This window comes from Hemitrygon akajei, chromosome 5 (assembly GCF_048418815.1).
Source record: "Hemitrygon akajei chromosome 5, sHemAka1.3, whole genome shotgun sequence".
NCBI lineage: Eukaryota > Metazoa > Chordata > Chondrichthyes > Myliobatiformes > Dasyatidae > Hemitrygon > Hemitrygon akajei.
In genome coordinates this window covers 185199432-185222593 of record NC_133128.1, presented here as the reverse complement: position 1 = coordinate 185222593, position 23162 = coordinate 185199432, and the positions used below count along the sequence as shown (strand labels likewise).

General features: G+C 39.8%; 1 protein-coding gene across 1 annotated transcript in view; it reads left to right on the top strand.

Moving 5' to 3' along the window:
* Positions 1-8210: 8210 nt before the first annotated feature.
* The window catches only part of grb14 (growth factor receptor-bound protein 14), a 148715-nt gene continuing 133763 nt past the window's right edge, over positions 8211-23162 (top strand). Inside the window, exon 1 of the mRNA XM_073047430.1 lies at positions 8211-8247. The gene's annotated coding sequence lies outside the window, so the exon portion shown is untranslated. The remainder of the gene's footprint in view (positions 8248-23162) is intronic.

Below are 23162 nucleotides of genomic sequence, written 5' to 3'. Positions count from 1 at the left end.
GAGTTAGAAGTGATATTTTTGTATACTTGTGGATAGTAGTTGGGGCAGCTAAAGCTAGAATTTAAACAACCTATCTGCCCTTCCGATGGTGGCATTGAGTTGTCTTTGAGCCAGTACAAGCCCAAGCATAGAAGACAGAGAACAAAGAAGAATACAGCACAGGAGCAGGCCATTCAGCCCACAACATTGTGCTGAACCAGCTAAAAAGCTCATCAAAAACACCCAGACACTAAATGGAAGAGTACAGCACAGGAAAAGGCCATTCCGCCCACAATTTTGTGCCGTGAAAGATTTTTCGTATTGCAATAATATTGAGTTCCAGTCACTGTAAAGCAGGAGTTCCCAATTCTTTTTTACGCCATGGACCATTGACCCCAGGTTGGGAACCTCTGCTGTAAAGGAATAATTATATAGGCTGTATGTACTTTGGAATTATTGCTGTTTCTTTGTGTCTGTTGTTGTCCTTTCAGGAGTAAGAGGTCGAGGATTTGGAAAGTGCTTTTGTAGAAGAAAGGGAGATTCTGTTGCACATCTTATGACTCTTAGGCACGATCCAGTGCTGTCCCTTGGTGCTGGAGGAAATGAATATCTAACATAGTGAGTGGGATGCTGAAAAGCTAGGCTACTTAGTTCTGTCTTTTAAAACTATTGCAGTGCATTCTTCGAGGTAATTAGTGATTATTCCCTCGCAATCCTGACTTGTGAATTGTGGGACACTTCTGTAGATGAGGTGAGCTGTTCAGCACCAAGCCCCAAGCCACCGACCTGCTCTTCTAGCTGTAGTGTTTACGCAGCTAGTTCAGTTGAGTTGCTTGCCAATAGGGCCATCGCAGATACTGCTGAGCAAGCCTCCGGATGGCTGTGGATGAAGAGGTGTTACCCGCGGACCAATGCTGCTGGGACACAAGCCGGAGCCTGATCAGTCCTGGCTGGGTTGCCTGGGTGAGGACGTCTGATGCTGAAGGACCATAAGACTCCAAGTCTTTCGGCACAGATGATGTGTCCCAGCAACACCAGGCAGGGAATGGGGTAAGAGTATTGACATTGTATCTCACAGGGAGATTATTGCTCCTCAAGCAGGGGAGATTGCATGTTATTTGACTGACAGCAGCTCACTTCTCCACACAGCCTGAATAATACTCAGATCGCACTGCCTGCAAATATGGAATTTTTCATTACTTGAGAGTTTGCAAAAGGAACTCTGTACTCCAATCAACAGTATACATCACATCTTTTATGATTGTCACTCACAAAGCAGCAGAAGTTGATGATTAGAAGAAGCAGAGTTTCAGGATTTTGACCTTGGAACAATGAAAGGAAGACTATATTCTTTGCAAGTTAGGATGATGTGTCACAGAGAGGCAGATTTAGTAGTGGTAGATTTCTCATACTCCTGCTAATATTTGTTCAAAATAGTAATGGCCATGAGTTTGGTACCTCCAAGAGGACCACAAACATTGTGGTCTGGAGACTTGCATGCCTCAATGACCTGGAGAGCTACATTGGCTGGAGTTAGGGCTTTTTGCTTTGGCTCTTAGTAGGGTTACCCATGTCAAACAGGTCAAAGGGTAGAGGACAGACTAAGAGTGGTCCACTGGTCCTCCAGATATGAGGGTTCAGCTCAGGGCTGGTAAAACAAAGTTGTTACGGAGACAGCAATGAAGAAATCCTTCTACATCTCTGTGTTCCTGAGTCTCCATCCTGGACTTGTACAACCGACAGTGGTGAAAACTGAGAGGCTACTGACACAATGAAGGAAGCCCTGAACACCACCAGAGATGGAAGACCTTCACTGCTGCCCTAAATGCCAGCAGCACAACAGGCAGAAAGTATAAGTGTTTTAGGTACTGTTGAATTGGCCTTGGCAAACTGATGTATTGTTGGAGAAAAGTGGAGGATATTCTGTGAGGCCCCTGATGTAATGTTATAAATAGTTTAAAAGAAACAGAATTAGAAGGTGAGTAATATCGTAAAATGACCAGTCTCTGATCTATTATCATTGCTACCATATTAATGTGGCCAGTCAGTTTAATGTTTGAGGACTGATCAGAAACTTGAATTCACAAAGCTCATTGTTTAGAAAGATTGAGTAGGTTAGGACTTTATTCATTGGAATGTAGAAGATTGAGAGGAGATTTGATAGAGATAAACAAAATTATGAGGGGTATCGCTAGGGAGAACACAAGCAGGCATTTTCCACTGATGTTGTGTGGGACAACAACTGGAGGTCATGGGTTAAGTGTGAAAGGTGCAAAGTTTAAGGGGAACATGAGGGGAAATTTTGCTCAGAGGATCGTGAGAGTGGTGCATCTGAGCTCAATTTCAATGTTTAAGAGAAGTTTGGGTAAGGGTATGGATGGCTAAGGTCCTGGCACAGGTCGATGAGAGTAGGCAGTTCATATAGTTCAGCACGGACTAGATGGGCTGTACTTTTCTATGACACTCTGGTGGGCCAGATTTCAAATAATGGCAAAGTGGAGTACAGGAAGAAGATAATGAGCCAAGTGACATGGTGTCATGACAACAGCCTTTCCCTCAATGAGTTAGAATCAGGTTTATTATCACTGATGTCTTGAAAGTAGTTCTTTTGTGCCAGCAGTATAGTACAAGATATAAAATGACTATAATTTACAAAAATAAATAATGCAAAAGATGAATAATGTAGCTTTTATGGGTGGATGGGCCATTCAGGAATCTGATGGCAGAGATGAAGAAATTGTTCCTAAAATTTTGTGTGTGGGTCTCCAGGCTCTCGTACCTACTGGTGGTATGATGGGGGCATGTTCCACATGGTGAAGGTCTTTAATGAAGGATTTTGGCTTACTTAGGCACCCCTTCTTGAAGATGTCCTCGATGGCAGCAGTGCCCACAGGTGAGGTGTTTATTGATTTCAGGAAGCAGGGCAGACCTCTCCATCTGAGGTGGAAATGGTTGAGAGCTTCAAGTTCCCAAATTTAAGCAATGCCAACAATTTGTCCTCCTGGAGCCACGTGGACTCTGTCGCCAGAACAGTGTCCACTTCCTCAGAAGGCTAAGAAGATCTAGCATGTCCCCAGTGACTATCACAAACTTTTTTTTATACATTTGCACCATTGAAAGCATTTTATCCATATACAGCAAAGGGTAACAAAGTACTCAGAAGTGTACATCTCAGTGCACGGGGTATAAGAAGTAGGGTGGATGATCTTGTTGCACTATTACAGACTGTCGGGTTGAGGCCTTCACTGAATTGTGGCTGAAGAATGGTTATAGCTGGCAGCTGAAATCCAAAATTAAACATTTTATCAGAGGGATAGAAAGCTAGGTAAAGGGTAGGTAACATGGCTCTGTTAGTAAAGAAAGGCATCAAATCAGTAGAGAAATCGGAAGATGTTGGATCCCTGTGAGTTGAGTTAAGAATTGCAAGGTAAAAGGATCCTGATGGCAGTTATATACAGGCCTCCGAACAGTAGCTGGGATGTGGACCACAGATTACAATGGGAAATAGAAAAGACGTATCAAAAGGGCAATGTTATGTTAGTCATAGGAGAATTCAACATGCAGGTCAATTGGGAAAATCTGGTTGGTTATAGATCCTTAGAGAGTGAATTTGTTGAATGGCTACAAGACGGCTTTTTAAGAGCAGTTTGTCGTTGAGCCTACTAGAGGATCAGCTATACTGGATTGGGTGTTATGAATCGGAGGCGAATTGAGTGCTCAAGGTAAAAGAACACTTAGGAACTATAGATCACAATATGATTGAGTTCAACTTGAAATTTAATAGGGAGAAAGTAAAGTCTGGCATAGCACTATTTCAGTGCAGTAAAGGAAATTGCAGTGATATGAGAGGAGTTGGCCAAAGTAAATTGGAAGGAACTGCTGAGAGATGTCAGCAAAGCAGCAATGGTATGACTTTCTGGGAAAAATGAGGAAGGTGCAGGATAGATGTATTCCAAAAATGAAGAAATACTCAAATGGTAAAATAGTACAACCATGGTTGACAAGGGAAATAAAAGCTAATGTAAAAACAGAAGAGAGGGCATAGAACAATGCAAAAATTAGAGAGAAGATAGAGAATTGGGAAGCTTTTAAAAACCTATGGAGAACAACTGAAAGAATCATTGGAACAGAAAAACTGAAGTATGAAAGCAAGCTAGCAAATGATCTCAAAGTGGATAGTAAAAGCTTTTTCAAGTATGTAAAATAAAAGTTGAGTGTGGATATAGGGCTGCAAAAAATAAGGCCAGAGAATAATAATGGGGAACAAGGAGATAGCAGATGAACTAAATGATTATTTTGCATCAGTCTTCACTGTAGAAGACACTAGCAGTGTGCCAGATGTAGTGTGTGAAGGAAGAGAAGTGAGTGCAGTTACTTTTGCAAAGGAGAAGGTGGTCAAAGAGCTGAAAGTCCTAAGCTGTCTGTGGCAAAGAAAAATTCACAGACTTACCACTTTCTAGGTAAAGAAAATTTTCCTCATCTTTGTTCTAAAAGGACGCCCGTCTTTTTTGAGGCTGTGTCCTCTGGTCTTAGACAGTCCCACCATGGGAAACATCCTTTCCACCTCCACCCTATCAAGGTCTTCCACTATTTGGTAAGTTTCAATTAGGTCACCCCTCATTCTTCTGAATTTGAGTGAATACAGACCCAGAATCTCAAACTCTCGTCAACGTGACAAGCCATTCAAACCTGGAAACATCGTGAACCTCCTTTGACCCCTGTTGAGTGTCAGCACATCATTTCCAAGATAAGGGACTCAACCTACTTACAATACACCATGAGAGGCCTCAGCAGTGCTGGATAAAGTCTCAACATTACATCCCTCCTTTTATATTCTCATCCTCCTGAAATGAATGCTAGCATCACATTTGCCTTACTCACCACAGAATCAACCTGCAAATTAACCTTTAGGAATCTTGCACGAGGACTCCCAAGTCCTGTTGCGCTTCAGATTTTTGAATTTTCTCTCCATTTATAAAATAGTGAACCCTTTCATTTCTTCCACCAAAATGCATGACCATACACTTCTATACCCTGTATTCCAACTGCCATTTCTTTGTCCATTCTCGTAATCTGTCTAAGTCAGTGGTTCCCATCTTTTTTATGCTCTGAACCAATACCCTCAAGCTCCCAGGCCTCTGGTAGAGGACTCAAGATTGAGGTAAAAATACACATACACACCACCCATAAGGGTTGAGAATATGTGTATATATATATATATATATATATATATATATATATATATTTACCTACCATAATTTACAGTTTTTATTATGTATTTTTAATTATTATGTATTTATATATTATTATGTATTGCAATGTACTACTGCTGCAAAACAACAGATTTCACAACATTTGCCAGTGATATTAAACCTGATTCTAATTCTGAATGAAGAAGGGTCGCCAACCCAAAATGTTGACTGGATTCTGTCTACACAGATGTTGTTTTACTGGCTGAGTTCCTCCTGCACTTTTTGCCTTTGTTTCATGTTCTCAATTGACATCTGAGTCATTTTTGTAGGGCGAACTACATATCTGCACTAAACTGTAGGTGAAATAGTACTTTGTTTTTATTCTTAAATGTCCTAAATTCAGGATTTTGCAAACCCCCTCCCCCACCTCTATCTCAACCAGCATTAGTTTTTCTTTCCCAGAGAAAATAAGACTTAATAGTAAGGAGAACCGCTATATTGTTCTTTATTACTCCAGTGAAGGCTAAGAATACTAAATACCACAACCCCTAATCTTATAAGGCAACTTTTGCATAAAGATAGTGAATCAATACTCTTAAATCATGCCAGTAATGCTTGTTATAGAGGAGTAGGGCATATATTACAGTATTGTTTGGATCCTTGCATTTAATTTGTTGTTTTATAACCAATACATTTGATTCTTTGGCAGTAAGGTGATAATGGGAAAACTAATCACTAGATTGAATAAATTAGCTGAAAATAAATTCATCTTTGCTTTTGTTTCTCATCTCAATGAACACAAAAGAACACAACTTCTTCTTTGATGTGAACAAGTCTCAAAATAAAGTCAATTTCCCCTTTCAACATAGTTGATGTTGCCATGGAGAGGACAATTATTCTCAAACTTCAGTGCCATTCTTAGTTTCCACTTGAGGGGCAGGATTGTGATGGAGTTTGGTGCTATAATAATCCTACTGGGCTTGAGTAGCCCTCCTTGCACCTTGCTTGTGCCAGGAAAATAGTTCCTGCACTCTGCCATGCTATGAAAACTGAGACTGATTATCAGAAACACGAGAAATTCTGCAGATGCTGAAAATCCAGAGCAACACAAACACAAAATGGTGGAGGAACTCGGCAGGTCAGTCAGCATCTATGGAAATGAACAGTTGACCTTTTGGGCTGAGACCCTTCTTCAGGTCTGGAAAGGAAGGGGAAGATGCCAGAATATAAAGGAGGCTAGCTAGAAGGTGATAGGTTGACACCAGTAGGGCCCTTAATCTGAATATCCACTAGCTCCATTAGCTAATGAACTGCCTTATCTAATGCAATACACACACAAAACATTGGAGGAACTCAGCAGGTCAGGCAGCATCTATGGAAAGGAATAAACAGTTGACACTGTGGGCTGAAACCATTCTTCGGGACTTATCTGATTATGATCTATAACATGATTCCCAGAATCTAAATGCTGGAAAGTTACTTTTTCTACTCTCCAATATAGCCATTTATGCTTATTCAAGTGAGAATATTGAAGGATCCTTGTCATCATAGGTGGAGTTCAGAATTAGGGAAGTATGGCTAGTGTTGTGCTTCTGAACACATCACTGGCACCAACAATGATGAAAAAAAAATCCCACGTTCCTACAAATATTCTTCCATGCTCTCAGTTATGAGACCTCAATGACCAAATATCATGGATAATCAAAGGCTTCTTTTCCAGATAATTCAATAATCACCCTACAATAACAGAAGACTGGCAGCTAATTTAATTTTGAATACGTGGAAAGCAAATAGCAGTCCAATTATATACAATTAATCTCCACCGCTGTATTATGCAGTATCTGCATCAGTGTGCATTTCTGCAGGAGATGGAGAAATGCAGGAAGATGCAGAGAAAGAATGGAGTAAATGAATTACAGACACAGTGGCCTAACCTGATCATTATGTGATATAGCTGTCCAGTTTCCTGCATTTAACCTGCACGAGGATGCTCTCTCTCCTCTGATGTTAATAAATTCCCTTCAGTTTCTCTGCATTGTGAATAACCAGTAGATTTTCATCGAGATTGATGAAGTTATACAGAATGGAAAACAGTCCCTTCAGCCAACTGGTCCCTGCCAAACAAAGATGGCTATCTAAATGCATTTGCCTGCGTTCAGCTCATAACCCCCTAACCTTCCGAATTCGTGCAGAGCTCTTTCTTCCTGTACAGATTACATCGCCTTCAATCCTACTAAATTCTGAAATGTTACTCTTCAAACTGAAATAGCTTCTTCAAAAAGTTGCTCGGCCCAATGCACACTGCCCTCTCCGGCACTATTTTTGGTACATTATATTTCCCACCAAAGTTCCCAGACACTGAGACTAACTGAATTGCATCGACAATAAACGCTGCCCGAGCATACGATTCACTTTACCACACCAGAGCTGTCCGAGCTACTCAAGTTGAGAAACACCCATAGTAATTTCCAAAATCCATTACTACCTCTGGCCGTATTCCAAAATCTAATAAGTTACGTTAAGAGTTCAAACTCCTGCCATCTTCCTGCCCGATCCAGACATAGCCAGAGCCATCATTATATGTAAGACCACTTTATTGTTGGTCAGAAGTACAAAAACCCACTTCATTATTGATCAGGTACACAATATCACATCGAATCGCAAAATGCAACATTATTTTAAGCCATATACGACTAAAGGAGTTGAAATTGGAGAGAAAGTTGGTTAAAGTTAATTTCCCTTAAATAATTGCATGATGGGTTTACTGATTTAATCAACCGACAGACAGCCTTCCGTATCATCCCGTAGCGATATATTTTCGGGTTCTGTTGTTGTTGATATTATACCGTGCAGCAAAGATGATGCATTTCTGGGGAAGTGGTTCACTGCACTTGATAAGCCGCTCGTTACTGGGGCAGGTGAGGGAGTGGCCGAGTTGCGTCAGATCTTTGCTTACGTATCGCGACACTTGTTAATTTGCACTAGCCGCAGCTGGTCTTCGCGTTCATTCATTGGACCGGGAGTTAGCGGAGTTCCTAGGAGGGATTGGTCAGACTGCACATCTCGTCAGTCTGAGGTTAGTATATTAGGGGCATTTGCTTTTCAGGGAGCTGAAAGCAAGACCCTTGGATTTCGGTACTGTATTTGATGTTCAGACGTTTAACGCGGTGTATGAGCGGACTTCCAGTTAGTTGCTGTAGGCTTTAATCTATGAGGCTTTTAATCGGTGCAGGACGTTTACACATAGGGTTGGCTAGAATATTGCTGGTTTAGAATCATATGGTATGGCTTCAACTGGATTAACAGCTATACCATTTTAATATAGTGTTTAAAGCGAAGCCAGCTTTGTTTTCTGGAGTTATTTTGCTATTTTCTTCCAAAGCTGTGTCTTTAATACATTAGCAACTACTTTTAGGTCAAATGCACTCCATTTTTACTTGTAATTGGCTAAGTGCTAAGTGAAAACTTTCTGAAGTTTTATTTTACTTTCGGGTTTGACAATATTTAGATTGTAGGGGGAAGAGGGGCTTCCGAACCACTTACACCCAGGTGGGAACCTGTCACAACGTCTGCTGCCATTTTAAAGGGGCGGTGGTCTTTATTTTCTTTATTAACGTAGAAAGTGTCTCAAGTTGTGATAGTAACTTGTTCACCTTTACTAATTACTAAGGTTTCTTGGGGTGGGGGTAGTGCCTTTGTTCAGCATGGTGTTTATTGGCAGCGTTCTTTAAAATACATTGAACTATTTTAAGAACTGGACCTGCCCCAATAAGAACACTGGCAGGAGCCTTTGACTCATTAATGCTTTGCTACTTGGCTGACACTTACATTTATGTCATCATCTCTTACAGTATGCAAGCTCTGTTATTGATCTTTGTGCTAATCACCAACAGTGGATGGACAGTTAATAATTTGGTGAAATGCATGGGGGAATCCTCTTAAATAACCATTATATAACTACCCTTCTGAGTATATTGAGTGGAAAAACAAATTCTAGCAAGTACTTTTATTTAAATTTTGTATAAGATCTTTCTCTATAAGACTTGCCTTGTTTATCAAAACTTGGGTTATTTACAATTCCTTGTTTTTTTTCATGGAAAAAGAGTTGAACTTTGAGTTATAAGGCATGACAGCCCAAAAGTAGATCCTTTGGCCCATATAGTCATGCTGGTCTAGTTTCATCTTCCTGGACCATAGTTTTAATGGACCAAAGGATAGGAAGCAAATTGGCTGTTTGAGGCTATGAACCTTTCAATTTCCTTCCTGTCCTTTTTTTTAATGCTGTGAACCTATACCATTAAGCAAAGGGTCTGTGAATCCCTGGAGTAAGACATTTGTTCATTTTATCTGAAATGGTTTCCTTGTGTTATGTGTCACAATGAGAAGCTACTTCCGTTTAAGGCTTTGGCTTGATTGCATTGTGTACTGAGTTTAAACTGGCCACAGCAAGAAGTTGCCTTTTAAAAGTAAACTCTGCCATGCAAGTGAGTAATTTAAATTTGCAGTTGTACAATACAGAAATGGAGACCTTTGACCTGGCAATCTAGCTCCCATTTTGTATTGTTTTGTATCCACATTTCTATCAATTTCTGTGTAAACTCTGTGCCAGAGGCTGGGATTGAACTGGAGTATTTGGTTTGAGGCAATAGCTTCACCAGCTGTGTCCCCTTGCACTCCATCTGCTGAAATGATTTTAATGTAATAATGGTGACAGTGTGGTTCTGTGCTTGAATGATTCAAACCAAATCGTAGGTAGTTACATAGTGGTGAATACAAAGCAGGTTGCAGAGCAGTTGTATACCTTGAGCCTGCTCTTTAATATTGTTATTTGAGCAATTTTAATACTTAGAGCTCACAACTGGCAGAGATTTGAAAGATGGGCTTGGTGTTTAATATTTCAAACAGTAACTGATTCTGAAGTGATTCCATACTTTCATTTTAGACACAAGTACATTTGTAGGAAGACAGAACCAATAAGTATAAATGGCCATGTTTGTTATCTTCATTGCATCAGGCCCATGTTCTTTACTAGACCATTGTTACCAGTTGTATGTTTTGTTGAGTCTTAACACCATTATAATGGTCTTGATTAACAGCTGCTCTTTGAATTCACGGTGAGGGGGAAATCAGTTATGCTGATGGACTTGGTAAGCTTGTGCTATTTATATTGCAACCTCATTGCTCCTCTATTACTGGCATCACTGACTTGTTATCACTATTACTTCACCCTACCATGTAGAATTACTATTTTTAAACATAGCTTTTTGAAACATGTAATCTGTTTGCTTTAATACTTACTACAGACTTGGTGAAATTGTGACTTCTTGCACATTTTGCTAAAATCCTAATATCATTCTATGCAAACGCTATTGTAAGAATTTGCTTTAAAACAATGGCTTAAGAAGCTGCAAGCTGCCAACATCTTCAATTGTATGCTTTCTAGTTGCAAAATGCTGTGGCATTTTGTCACTGACCATCAAAAATACAATCATGTAGCTCAATCCCTTTGGTTCATATCCCATTGCTATGCCATGGTTGATAACAAGAGCTGCTAATCCTCTTCTGGACCCAAGTATTCTGATACAGAGCTGCTCTTTAATAGATCAAACTTGTTGGAAACAATTGATCATGCAAGCTTTTGTGGAAGGAACAATTGACAAATCATTTGACACCCCACATTTCATATATATTGCGCTGTCCTTCTAAATAAAAGATTGCAAGCCCCTTGTGCAGTGGACCCCTACCTGTAACCAAGGGTTCTGTCAACCCTAGATTGGGGACTTGGTTTAAATGTTTTCATCCCATGCCTGCAGAAGAGGCCTCGTGCTTCCATTCCACTTTAAAGTGCCAATGTGCCATTCGGACCATCATCCTCACAGGTAGAGACGGAACTTGTGGATCTCCAGAAATGGAAGTTTCTAACTTGCTGATAGCAATATTTTTAATTCTGTTTATATTTAAGTTGTGGTTGTTGCAATGTTTTAAGAATATCTATTTGCACTTTCCCCAAACTCCAGTGCTTCTCAGCTCTTGTAGAGCATTATAGCACTGAAGCAGACTCTTTGGCCCATGTAGATTGTAATTCTGCCTAGCCCCATTGGTCTGGACCAACTATAAACTTCAGTTCCATGGAAATTAAATGTTGCAATCAAATCTACATCCTCCATCTTCTCAAATTTCACCTTTCACCTTAACCTATGACCTAGTTAGCTTTACCCAACTTCAGTGGAAAATGCATGCTTGTATTTGCCCTTTCTATACCCCTCATAATTTTGTATACCTCAATCGTCATATCTACCAAACTCCCAGTGACTTGGGTCCTGAAGTTCTGGTGACATCATTGTAAATTTTGTACTCTAAAGCTTATTAATGTCATTCCTGTAGGTAGGTGACCAGAACTGCACATAATACTACAAATTGGGCCATGAGTGATATCACAACTCCTGTACTTGGTGCAATGACCTTCATATTAAATCTTAAAACCCTATCTACCTGTGATGCCTCCTTGAAGGAGTTGTGGCTCTGTATTCCCAGATCACTGTTCTACCACACCTCTCAGTGACCTACCCCAAAGTACATCCTACCCTGGTTTGTGCTCCCAAAGTGTAACACCTTAAATTCTTTCTGCCATTTCTTTGAGCTGGTCCAGATCCTACTGCAGCTATGTCCTTTGTTCACTACCTCCCCCAATCTTGGTATCATCAGCAAATTTACTGATCCAGTTAACTACACTATCATCCAACTTGTGTCAAACAGGAGACACGACACCAATCTCTGCAGCACACACTAAGTGCAAGACTTCAGAGAGGTAACACTAACACTCTGGCTTTTCCTAAAAGTCAATGTTTAATGCAATTTAATACCTCATCCTGAATGCCAAGTTAACAACCTTCTTGACCAGCTTCCTATGTAAGACCTTGTCAAATGTCTTGTTCAAACATCCACTGCCTTTTCTTCATCTGCATTCTTGGTAACCTCAATCAGAGATGGGTAAGAGATGACCTAACCACACACTTAGATTTTGTAGCATTAAAAGCATGATTCTTTCCAAAGGATATTTTTAACAAAGCTGTACCTCTCTGGAGCTCAATCGCAATGAGTCATTCATGTGTGCAAATTTTAAATTGAGTAAAAAGTCAATATGGTTCATTCAAATCATGGCCATTCTATTTGTGCCAAATTTTTAATATTCAAATTTTGACAATTAATTTCTGCCCTTAAAAACTGCTTTAGTTAACTTGGAGTTAGCATTGTAGAAACCTGCAGGGGAATATCATGTAGTGCTCTATATTCATACTAATCAACATATTGTGATTTATTTTTTTTTCCTTCAGGCTTTTTCAGTAAGCTTAAAATCTGTCTTTGGTGTGCCAAGAGGAGCAGTAGTAGGTTAACAATAAGCCACACCTGAAGTTGTAGGGTTCAGTTTTCAAGCTGTTCATAATCAGAACAGTTCAACTTGGAAATGTGGCCATGAAATGAATTCCATAAGAAGATGCCTGTAGCCAGCATGCCCACACTTGGACATAGCAGAGTGGATATCAATTGTATCTAAGTTGGGATGTACTGAAGACTTTCTTTTCCTTTAAGCCAAATAGAGGTGTGATAATTTGGGGTTTGGCCCATGTTCATTGAAGGGGGGCTAATAGAACATAAAGGGAGAAACAATTTCAGACTCTAAAATGTGGAAGAGCAGTCAAATTCCAAACAAAGTGACGGGCAGAAGTTTCTGGAAATACATAGTGTTGGATTCTGGCATGTCAACTAAAGATGCGACACTAAATTGGGCAATGTGATTGTTTTCCAAAGGGGAGCTTGCATTAATTGTACTAGTTTGCAGATGTTTGGATTGGTGTTGACAATAAATTGTAGCTATGGAGAAGCAAAAAAGCCACTAATTTCATTGTGTGTGGAGGGGGGGATTGGTGAATGACATCTGTAATGATTGAAACTGAAATTGTCCACAAAACCTGTGAATTCTCAATGTGCTGTCTTTGCAAATTATGAAGGTTTATGGAATTGAGGGTGCACGGCAAATCAGATTAAATGCTGCTTAAGGCAGGATGCTATAGATGTTAAAAGTGGGCTCTTCATTGTTAATATAGGTGGATCATCCCCAGAAATGAAAAGAAATGGCTTCTAAACTTCCAGGCAATACTGGAACAGTCTATTTTAAACACCTGTAAAATGCTTAATTGCAGTTGATAATTGTTAAATAATGACATGTGCATGTTGTTTAGTTAACCAATTTAGCAACTGATAAATTATCAGTGTAGTGAGTACATCGTTAGTATTGTTTAGACTGATGCATTTTTAATGATTAACAATGGGTATGTGTCCCCCTCCCTATATTGGGCCAAATTAAGGGGAAAATATGGCATAGCTTGAACATTGAAGCAAACAGATTTGTAATGACAAGATTTTGTGGGTCTGGTATTTAAAGAAAAATTTAAATAGGCTGGTGCAGTTTCATAAATACCTTAAGATAACTTTAAAATTCAATGGTTCCATTTAATATAAATGTATACCCTATACAACCTGAGATTCTATTCTTCAGAATCTGTAAAGCAGAAGAAAACATCAAAGAAATGAATGACAATGTGAGAACATCTTGTAAATCAGTTATGAATATTAATATAAATCAGTTTTTGGGCTTTCTGCTGGGACTTAAGTAGTGCAGAAACATATCCAAGGTAAAATATATTTAATGTACTGAAATGCATCAGTAGTCTGGACAATATATTAATAGTGTAGTTAATATTCTTGTCACCTTTAGGTGGTAACACTTGGTTTCTTCCTTCAGATGAAGGATAAGCAAGTTTTCTTGAAATTCTAAAGAAACTAGTTGAAGAGGGATACAATGTGGTAGTACTTTTAAGAGTCAGAATAAACACTGCAGTAATTGTTTTAACAACTTTTCAGTACTCGTGGTAATCTATTGCTAAATAAGATTTCAAACAACAATTGTCAAATATTAAGTCAAACAACCTTGCAATATTTTTGCTTTGACATGCTAAAGCTTGCATGGAAGATACCTGTATTGCTATGCAATGTAGACTATGACAATCTGCCTTTTTCTGCTGATTCTGGAAAATCTTGGCTATGCAGGAGTTTCTTGTTTGGGTGGGTACTTCAGACACTTTTCCCCCTCAGTACTTTCATTATTGCTGTTAACAATGTAATAAAGATACCAGTCCCGTCATACCATAGTTAGCACCAGAGAAGGAGCCTGAATTGATAGTTAAAGACCTGAAAAGATAAGTTATCAGTTTTTCTCTATAGGTTCGTGGCATTGCGTTCCCCACTGATAAAGAAGCAACACCTATCATGTGTGAATTAGGGTGTTGGAGCTGTGAATCTTAGCTGTGAAGGAGAAAGATGAGCAATTGATTTAAGTCAGAAGCTAAGTTTAAGAACATTAATAAGGCTGGGTATCAATTACAAGAGAATTAAGTATTGGGCTCATCAGTTTAGCTTGTTTCATTAGCTATGGCAGTTCTAATCCCAATTTTGCCTTTACTACTCCAGCAAAGCTGTTTTCTTTTTCCACTGCAGTATATTTTTAGACATTGTTTCTTGGGCATTGTATTCTTTTGACCTGCAACTCTTATGAAATTACTTGCATTTGGTTTAAATTCTTCCACAAGGAACTTTTCCTACTTACTAATTTTAAAATCTCATACATGAAAACTCATTGAAGTAAACTCATTGAAGTAACAAAATGGAAAGTTTGCCCACTAAAGTTTTAAAGTTGCAAAATTTTCTTTCCTAAATGCAAGAGGACAATGTGTATGAACATCAGTGATTTGGAAGGAAGCTAGTTGTTAACTTTTGCAGCTATATATAAAACAATTCTTGTTTTAGCTGTTCTTGGCTTGCTAAGATCCCTGGGTCTGCTATAAACACTTTTTCCCTTGGTTGTTCTGAAAGTTAGTGTTTTTAGAGGCATAGAAACAGCATGGAAATGTGCTCTTCCATCTTCCTCTAACCCATTTTAGGTTCTCCATATTCATTAGTCACTGGTGGAAGTCCTCAAAATTGCAGGGTGGCTAATCTTAAAAGTAGCAAGAGCAGGCCATGAAAGCAGCCCAGAAAGTCTTATTCAATTCTAAGGAAAGATGCAGGAGCAAACTAGGTGACATAATCTAGCCTCACTTGGTTAGTCAAGGCCTAATCAAGAATAATCACGGTTTTCTGTGTGGGAGGTCGTCTGAAATCTCGCGAGTTTACTCTGAGATCAGTGAAGGTCTGACTGTGTTATTTCATCTACATAGACTATGTAGATCTTTAACAAGGTCTTCATCCTGAAGGCTGTTGCATTGGATTCAGAGTTGCCTTGAGGCAGAAAGTGAGGTTGAAGGTAAATTCTGTAGAGGCTTGTGACTAGTGAGGTGCTCCAGGTGTCAGTGCTGGGACATCTATTATTCATTCATTACATTAATGATTTTCAAACAAATGGACAGGGAACAGCTTAAGGTTGAATGATACTAAATTAGGGGATCTTGTTGTAGTGAAGCTGGTTGCAAAATTGCTAAGAGCTTCTCTAGCTAACGAGATGAGCTGAGGAATGGTAAATAGATTACAAATTAGATAAGTATGAGGGAGTAAAAGCCAGATAGAACTTGTACAATGAAAGGCAGGGCACTGGCCAGTGTGGAACAGAAGAATGTTCAGTGTGTACAGTTGGCTGAAAAGGAACATACAAGTAGACAGGGTGGTGAAAAAGGCATTTCACATATTGGCCTTCATCATGTCATTATGTTGCACTTCATTGGATTAGTAGTTGTACTAGGGGTTCTACCCTCAAGAGGGTAAACATCTGAAGCCTACCTGTCAAGCTTATCACAATTACATGCCATGCGATGGCCTCGGGGTTCCTATATTGGAACAGGTTTCCTGTACTTGTAACTACAAAGGCTAAAATCTTTGATTTAAAAAAAATCAAATCAAAAAATCAAAGGCTGATCTGAATTTTTTCACTGCATTTTAACTAGGTGGTGTTGCCTGTAGAGGTTTTTTAAAAAAATAAATAAATCAATGAATAGGAATATAGGATGTGTTGGAGTTCATGTTATTTGGGCATATTATGCTACGAATTGAATAAAGAATATTCAAACTTCATAATGGCAAATTTGGGGTTCTGCAGGTTCTTGTCATCGCATTCCAGTGTGCTTCATGTGATGTAGGGTGGTGGGTTTATAATACAAAAACCTTGTCAACCAACTTCAGCTAAGATGTGGCCCTTTTGGCACATTCTAAATTAATATTAGGAATAGTTTGCTTAGTCTTGTGAAAAGAAATTCTAGAAACTTGAAAGTTGCATTGTTTGCTGTGTAACCAAAACTATGTAGTCAGCTTTGAACTTGCTATTTGCTATGCACGTTTCCAATTTATCAGGAGAATGAAATCTTAAGAATGTAGAAGATAATGGGGTGTTAATGAGAGGTAGCTAAGATGTAGATCATGTAGTCAGCTTTGAGTTTGCTATTTGCTATGCACGTTTCCAATTTATCAGGAGAATGAAATCTTAAGAATGTAGAAGACAATGGTGTGTTAATGAGAGGTAGCTAAGAGATGTAGATTAGAACAGGATTAAGACAATGGGTAGAAACAATAGTGGCGGATGTACTTGTGATGCACAACTGTAGACTGATTGGATATGCTAATGCAACTAAAGCAGGAGATTGCTATAAAATGCTATGTACAAGGATCGGTGGGCAATCAGAATCAGACTTTAATCGCCAAGTACCTATGCACATACAAGGAATTTACTTCCAGCAGATGTTGTCTCTCTGCTCATAACAATAATGATAAATATAAATGAAAATGTAATTATTCATACAGGTAGTGCAATCCAAATAATAGTTAGCCGTCAGTTAACCGGCAGTTAACTGTTAAGCAAAGTGATCGCAGTAGGAAAAAACTTCTCCAGTGCCTATTAGTCTTAGTCTGGAGGGATCTGAAGCGCCTACCAGCTCAATCGTCGACTAAGCTCAATGACTGTCTCAGCTTTGATTTGCAAATTAAAGTTTAATACTTCTTGAAGAATCTTTTGCGTCTCCTGGTCGTTTGTGGGGCACGAGAAACCATGACACTTAATGCTATCCCTAAATACTGGCATTAAGGAGCAGACTGAAGTAACAAGAAGCTACTTGCCTATATGTGCATCATCCCAGAATTCTGGCATGAGCTTGTATGGAATATTTAAACTCGACTATATTGACCTGCAAGACTTCCCAACATTGCATTCGGCATTGAAGGCTTCAAAGACCTAGAGCCCCACATGTGAGTTAAAAGTAGCAAAGTCTTAAACCTAGCTTGTCTTCATGTCAGTTGTGTGGCTTTTAAGCATTTCAGACAAAATCTAAATGGGAGTGTGAACAGGTATGGCCTATAGTTAGGTTTTCCAGTAGTACTACTTCCTCTGGCTGTTTGATACAGGTACTTTTTGAGACGTTCTGGGGAATTCACTGGTGGCTTTTCCTTTACAGGAGGAGCCTGTGACTGAAATATTGTGCTAACTGCAGGTTATTGTTTAATATACACATTAGCAGCAGTGACAATAAGAACCCCCCATCTGTGGCTATGTACTTTGTCATTATCTATTAACTATTTGCTGCTGTCATAATACAAATCAGAAATTTAGACAATTTTATTCAGCCACTGGCTCAGTGAACCCATCTGGTCAATACTATCCAGCATGGCCTGTCATATTACAGGTTGCATAATTTGGAATGCATATTCAAAGATTCCTTGTGAAAAGCTGAGATTTTGCCTCTGCTATCATTCTGAGTTTCAGGCTATTTCCTAACTTTCATTTTGCCCTCCTAGCAATAAACTAACTTGTTTGGGGAAGTAGCAGAGAGGAGGGCCTTGCCTTCTGTCCTCTCTGTTCATCACAGCTCAGACAATTGCAGGTGAAGCTTTCCTCACCATTGAGCACATCTACATGAAATGCTAGTATTGTGAAACAGCATCCATCAAGGACCTCGCCACCCAACACATGCTCTTTTTGCTGCTATCAGAACTCTTCCCACCAGACTTGAGAGCAGTTATTATCCTTCATCAGGCTCTCAAACCAGAGGGGGTAATTTCACTGCCCCATCACTGAACTGTTCCCACAACCTCTGGACTCACTCAAGGGCTCTTCATCTCATGTTCCCTATCGCTTATTTTTGTATCCGCGGTTTCTCTGGCACACCCCCTGAATGCCCAAATTGGTGCGTCTCATTGATTATGGTTATTCTATGGATTTATGAAGCATACCTGCAATCTCAAAGCTGTATTTGGTGGTGTACTTTAATAACTTTGAACTTTAACTGTCATTAAGTTTCTGCAAGCAGTGACATCCTAGTGTACCACCTTCTATACTATATTTCTCTTGTATTATCAAGCATTCCACAATGGTGCCTTAGCCACCTTGTATCTCCCTGGTTCGATTCATCATAATTTGAGCATTTTGTTCTTCCACACTTCAGTTCAACTTGTTGTGAATTCCCATGCTCTGTCCTAATTGGGAGCATTCCCTTGCGAACACGGAATTAAAAGGTGGGCATTCTACTCTACTAAATGCAATCCCTTTTATATAAAAGAAATCTGGTCTCCTACAGATTAGATATTTTGTAATTTCATATATGATTCAACAACTTGGCAAAGTGTGCAGTCAACTTTGAGCAGGTTATAGGTTGTATTTTAAATGTTAATTGCACAAGGGTATATTTTTCCAAATGATTAGCCTTTCATCAGGTTGTTTTATACAAAATTTAGTAGTCTTGGTGGGAGTAGTATTGTATTCATGAACAAAATAATGATATTTCAAGTATTGGATTAACTTGGTCACAGCAATACAGCATGGATACAGATCCTTCAGCCTAATGAGTGCCTGCTAACCAGTGCCTAGTCAGGTAACTCCAATTTCCTGCATTCTGCACATATCTCTCTAAGCCAGGGGTTCCTACAGTGGGATCCACAGACCCCTCAATAAATGGTAAGACTCCATGGCATAAAGATTCGGAACCTCTGTTCTCAGCCCTGTCCCTCCATGTACCTTTCCAGGTGCTGATTAATAAGACCATAAGATGTAGAAGCAGAAGTAGGCCATTTGGCCCATCAAGCCTGCTGCTCCATCCAATCATGAGCTGATCCAATTCTTAGTCATCCCCACTCCCCTGCCTTCACTCCATACCCTTTGATGCCCTGACTGATCAAGAGCCTATCTATCTCTGCCTTAAGTGCACCCAATGACTTGGCCTCCATAGCCGATGAAGCAACCAATTCCACAGATTTACCACCCTCTGACTAAGGTAACTTTTCTGTATCTGTTCTAAATGGATGCCATTCAATCCTCAAGTCGTACCCTCTAGGCCTAGACTCCCCTACCATGGGAATAACTTTGCCATATCTAATCTGTTCAGGCCTTTTAACATTTGGAATGCTTCTTTCCTGGAATCATTCAGAGAAGATTCTTGAGAGCCTTCTCCAATGTCAGTATATCCATTCTTAAAGGAGCCCAAAACTGCACACAGTACTCCATGTGTGGTCTCCCCAAGTGCCCTTCAGAGCCTCAACATCACATCCCTGCTCTTGTATTCTGTACCTCTAGAAATGAATGCCAACATGCCACCTCTAGGGACTCCCAAGAACCTTTGCATCTCTGCATTTTGAATTCTCTCCCCATCTAAATAGTCTGCCCGTTTATTTCTTCCACCAAAGTGCATGACCATACACTTTCCAACACTGTATTTCATTTGCCACTTCTTTGCCCATTCCCCTAAACACTCTCCAACAGGCTCTTGTTTCCTCAGCACAACCCACTCCTCCACCTATCTCTGTATCATCAGCAAATTTAGCCACAAATCCATTAATACAGTAGTCCAAGTCATTGACATACATCGTAAAAAAGCACTGACTCCTGTGGAACGCCACTGGTAGCCGGCAGCCAGCCAGAGTAGGATCCCTTTATTTCCACTGTTTTCTGCTGACCAGCCAATGCTCCACCCATGCTAGTAACTTCCCTATAATTCCATGGGCTCTTGTATTGCTAAGCAGCCTCGTGTGTTGCACCTTGTCAAAGGCCTTCTTGTAATCTCAAGTATACTACATCCACTGCATCTCCTTTGTCTACCCTGCTTGTAATTTCTTCAAAAATTGCAGAATTGAATTGACTATTTCCTAATCCTTTACATAAATGAATAAAAATCTTTACTATTATTGCACATTTAGATGGAGATTAATTTGTAATTTATAATAAATGGAACAGTCAATGATTTACACTCAAATCAGCATGAGTTCATCAATCTGGTGGCCTGTTGGAAGAAGCTGTCCCCCGGAGCCTGTTGGTCCTGGCTTTTTTCGACTGCAGTACTGCTTCCAGGATTGTAGCAGCTGGAATAGATTGAGGACCCAAACCATCCCAACCACAATGATCCTATGGGCCCTTTTTACACACCTGTCCTTGTAAATATCCTGAATCATGGGAAGTTCACATCTACAGATGTGCTGGGCTTGCCCACACCACTCTCTGCAGAGTCCTGTGATTAAGGGAGGTACAGTTCCCATACCAGGCGGTGATGCAGCCAGTCAGGATGCTCTCAATTGTGCCCCTGTAGAAAATTCTCAGGATTTGGGGACCCCATAGCAAACTTCCTCCTGAGATGTAAGAGGCGCTGTTGTGCCTTTTTCACCACACAGCTGGTGTGTACAAGACCATGAGGCCCCCAGTGATGTGGATGCTCTCTCAACCCCAGATCCATTGATGTCAATAGGGGTTAGCCCATCTCCATTTCTTCTGTAATCCACAACCAGCACCATTGTTTTTGTGACATTGAGGGAGAACTTGTTTTCTTGACACCACTGTCAGATAGATTTCTTCCCTGTAGGCCACCTCAATATTGTTTGAGATGAGGCCAATCAATGTAGTGTTGGCAGATTTTTCCTTTCATGTCAAAGCCAGCATGGTTTCCTATCTTGTCATGTGCCCCCAGGTACTATGTAATCTCATCCCTAACAATTGAATCCAACCATTTGTGTCAGGCTAACAGGTCTATAGTTTCCTTTCTGCTGCCTCCTACCCTTAAATAGCAGAGTAACATTTGCAGTTTTCCACTCATCCAGTACAGTGCCAGAAATCTATATATTGAAAGATCAATATTAATGCCTCAGCAATCTCTCCAGCTACTTCCTCCAGAACCCAAGGGTGCATTCCATCAGGTCCAGGAGATTTATCTACCCTCAGACCATTAAGCTTCCTGAGCACCTTCTCAGTCATAATTTTCACTGCACAAACCTCACTTCCCTGACACTCTTGAATGTTCGGTATACTGCAGATGTCTTCCACCGTGAAGACTAATGCAAAATACACATTCAGTTCCTCTACCATCTGTGTCTCATTACAATATCTCCAGTGTCATTTTCAATTGGTCCTATATCTACTTTAAAAGAAAAACTTTTGGTATCTTTGTTAGTTGCCAGCTTCCCTTCATAATTCATCTTTTCTTTTGTAATGACTTTATTTCTTTCAAGTTTTTAAAAAGCTTTCCAATCCTCTATCTTCCCACTAGCTTTGGCTTCCTTGTATGCCCTCTTTTGCTTTTACTTAGGTGCTGACTTTGCTTGTTAGCTGTGGTAGTGTCCTTCTTCCCTTTGAAAATTTCTTATTTGGAATATATCTGTCTTGTACTTCCCTCATTTTTCACAAAAACTCTTGTCATTTCTGCTCTGTCTTTCCTACTAGAGTCCCTTTCCAATCAACTTTGGCCACTTCCCCTCTCAAGCCATTGCAATTTCCTTTATTCCACTGAAATACTAATACTGACACATTGGAATTTAGTTTCTCCTTCTCAACTGTTGCATTACACATTGATGCTTTACCATTTATAGTACATGTCTTAAACATCTTTGCCTTTCCAAAATGCATCATCTCATAACTGCACTGAAATTCATTTGCCGCTCAACTGATTAAAATCTCCCTGTAATCTGATATCATTCACTAAACAATTTCTAAATTTCATGTAAACTAAAAATAGATCAATCTTGTGCACTTGCACTCAAATTCTTTCTATAACTGACTCCTTCAATGCTAGTGACCAGTCTCCTTTCCAAGGAAAGGATATTGATTCCCACCCTCTTCTTGCAACAGATAGTTCTGAGTGCAAGTAATTGGCTCACTCTGGATTCTGTGAACTAACCTTCCCAACCTACCATGTGGTACTTCGTAAATGACCTTCCAAATCAAAATAGACAACATCTGCTGATCTAACTTTGCTTTAGTGATTAACTCTTCAAAATGTTCATCAAGTACAACTTCTCTCTCAAAGCCATGCTAACTCTTCCTTATCACACACCTTTCCACTTGCTGGTAGATCCAGTACCTCAAATTCCCTGCAGTCATGTCCCCACTATTGATATCAGGCTGATTAGCTTGTCTTTACTACCCTTAAACAATGGAACACCACTGGCCACATTCCAGTTTTCAGGAACTTCACCAGTAACTGAAGCCCATCTGAGTCTCTGCAGTTTCCTCTAGCCTCCTGCACCTGAGTCAGGCCCTGGGGATTATCCACCTTGATGTGCTGTAAGGCTGCAATGCTTCTGTTAATGCAAATGTTCTCAAATATCCCCACTTGTTTCCCCAATCTCCTGAGCAGCAAGGACAAATATTCATTTAAAAATCGCACCCTTCTACAGGTCAAGACAATGAACTTGAAGGAAACCTATACTCTCCCTTCTCCACATGTATAACCTATTGAGGTTCTTAACCTTACTTAACAGTTCCATCTCGTACATTCTTTGCCCTCTCAATTTCCTTAACTGTATTATATTCCTATAGGCATCAGGGATACACTTGTCCAACCTAATTTACCTTGACCAGAGCCTTGTCATCCCAAGGTACCCTCAACATGTAAGACTTGCCCTTCACCCTAATGAAAGCATGCAGCTCCTGGACACTTGCAAAGTTCAAAGTAAACTTTATTATCATACTATCCCCCCCAG